Source organism: Anolis carolinensis, chromosome 6, assembly GCF_035594765.1.
Source record: "Anolis carolinensis isolate JA03-04 chromosome 6, rAnoCar3.1.pri, whole genome shotgun sequence".
In the NCBI taxonomy this organism is placed as follows: domain Eukaryota; kingdom Metazoa; phylum Chordata; class Lepidosauria; order Squamata; family Dactyloidae; genus Anolis; species Anolis carolinensis.
In genome coordinates, this window is record NC_085846.1 from 7,874,019 (window position 1) to 7,877,212 (window position 3,194).

Consider the following 3,194-nt stretch of genomic DNA (forward strand, 5'->3'; position numbering starts at 1 on the left):
GCCAGCGAACACTTCCCAGCTGAGGGGGGAAAGGAAAGGACCTGAGGCTGTTAGGAATTGTGGGAGTTGAAGTCCAAAATACCTGTAGAGCCCAAGTTTGCCCATGCCTGGGCTAGGCATTACAATCTGCAGTGTGGCTATTAAACCAGCGGCTTCCTATAATTTGGAAGATATAATTAATCTCTTGTTTGCAACTTGCAAAGGGCTCTTGGATCTATGTAGTTTCTCCCCAGTTATATTGGTGTCAGGTCTCACCCTCCAAGCTCAGCTCTGCATTCATTTTCTGGCTGGAAGCAAGTATATATACCATTACAGTAGAGTCTCACTTATCCAAGCTAAATGGGCTGGCAGAACCTTGGATAAGCAAATATCTTGGATAATAAGGAGGGATTAAGGAAAAGCCTATTAAACATCAAATTAGGTTACGATTTTACAAATTAAGCACCAAAACATCATGTTATACAACAAATTTGACAGAAAAAGTAGTTCAATACTCAGTAATGTTATGTTGCAATTACTGTTCAATACATGGTAATGCTATGTAGTAATTACTGTATTTACTAATTTAGCACCAAAATATCACAATATATTGAAAACATTGACTACAAAAATGCATTGGATAATCCAGAACCTTGGATAGGCTAGTATTGGATAAGTGAGACTCTAGTGTATTTCCATAGGACTTTCTTAGGCCAGGAGTGCTGGTTTTTCTGCTTCTGAAATACAGCCTCCAGCACTTGGTATTCTTTGGCGGCCTCCCATCCTAGTACTAGCCAGGTCTAACCCTGCTTAACTTCCAAGATCAGACATCCTTCAGGTAGAACAGCTCATTGGTTTGTAACATTACAGTAGTCTCACTTATCCAAGCTAAATGGGCTGGTAGAACCTTGGATAAGTGAATATCTTGGATAAAAAGGAGGGATTAAGGAAAAGCCTATTAAACATCAAATTAGGTTACGATTTTACAAATTAAGCACCAAAACGTCATGTTATACAACAAATTACACAGAAAAAGTAGTTCAATACTCAGTAATGTTATGTTGCAATTGCTGTATTTACAATTTAGTACCAAAATATCATGATATATTGAAAACATTGACTACAAAAATGGCTTGGATTATCCAGAAGCTTGGATAAGCGAGTATTGGATAAGTGAGACTCTAGTGTAATTCCATAGGACTTTCTTGGGCCAGGAATGCTGGTTTGCTGCCTCTGAAATACAGCCTCCAGCACTTGGTATTCTTTGGCAGCCTCCCATCCTAGTACTAGCCAGGTCTAACCCTGCTTAGCTTCTAAGATCAGACATCCTTCAGGTAGAACAGCTCATTGATTTGTAACATTATATCATATTAATTTTCATAATAATAATATATATTTTTTTTAAAAAAAGGCTTACCCATTTATTCCAATGGGAAAAGAGAATGTAAACATGCTCTCTACATATTTTTATATCTATGGGCTAGCGGAAAGGGATGGTAAGAGACTGTTGTTCCTGTTGTGACACTCTAGCGGCTTACTCCATGGCTCTGTTCCTAATGCTTTAGCTCCCCCTTGTGGCTATTTTAATCATGCCTATTTATGGACCTGAATTTTTTGTTTTCAATCTGCAAATGCTGCCCTCCTCAGTTGGACTGTTAGAATAGCCATCTTCCTCATAGTCCTTATGAGACTAAGAATGCATCTACACTGTAGAATGAATGGGTTGCTGAGAGTTTTCCGGGCTGTCTGGCCATGTTTCAGAAGCATTCTCTACTGACATTTCGCCCACATCTATGGCAGGCATCCTCAGAGGTTGTGAGGTCTGTTGGAAACTAGGCAAGTGGAGTTTATCTATCTGTGGAATGTTCAGGATGAGGTAAGTGTGAATGTTGCAATTGGCCACTTTGATTAGCATTGAATAGCCTTGTAGCTTCATTCCTGGGGGAATCCTTTGTTGAGAGGTGTTAGCTGGCCCTCATTGTCAAACAGGCAGAAGTTCTTTCTCCTACCTTGGACAGCCCACAGATATATATAAACTCACTTGCCTAGTTTCCAAAAGATTTCAACTTCTGAGGATGCCTGCCATAGATATGGGCAAAGGGTCAGGAGATAATGCTTCTGGAAATGGTCATCCAGCCCAGAAAACTCACTGCACCCAGAGCCTACAGCACCTGGGATTCATTGATGGTTGTCCATCCAAATACTAACCAGGCCTGCACCTCCTTAGCTTCCAAGATCAAATGGGATCTGGTACCTTCAGGAGAACTTATTGTGGAGTGTGAATTCCTATTGGGAGCAATACCACAAATTTTGCCACTAGTTATACCCTTACATTTTCAACACTCTAAGACCACAGCCCATTCTATGCATTTACTTTGACATAATTTATTATTATTTATTTGCGACATTTATACCCAGATATTTATCGACATTTATAAATGTATCTTTCATCCAGGAATCTCTTCCAATGACATCTGTTTCTGCATAGATATACACAGGGCAGCAACATAAATATATTTGCACAACATAGGAAAGTACATACGTGCCATTTCTTGGTGAATCGTTCATGCCCATTCCAAATAATTACTTCTTTAAATGAAAGCATTGGGCAGAATAGCAAACACCCTAGATGACAACATCAGAATCCAAAATGACCTTGACCGGTGAGAGACCTGGGCTAAAAACTAATAAAATGAATGTGGGTTGCTGTGAGATTTGCCAGCTGTTCCAGAAGCATTATCTCCTGACGTTTTGCCCACATCTATGGCAGGTATCCTCGGACGTTGTGAGGTCTGTTGGAAACTAGGCCAGTGGGGTTTATATATCTGTAGAATAATGTCCTGGGTGGGAGAAAGAACTCTCGTCTGTTGGAGACAAGTGTGAATGTTACAATTCATCACCTTGATTAGCATTTAATCGCATTGTAGCTTCAAAGCCTGGCTGCTTCCTACCTGGGGATATCCTTTATTGGGGGGTTTTAGCTGGCCCTGATTGTTTCCTGTCTGGAATTCCCCTGTTTTCTGAATGTTGTTCTTTATTTACTGTCCTGATTTTGTAGTTTTATATTACTGGTAGCCAGTATTATTCCTGGGGGGGGGGGGGGGGGGATTCTTTGTTAGCTGGCCCTGATGGTTTCCTGTCTGGAATTCCTCTGTTGTTCAAACAAAATGGAAGTTCAACATAGGAAAATATACGGTATTACTGTATTGTGCTAT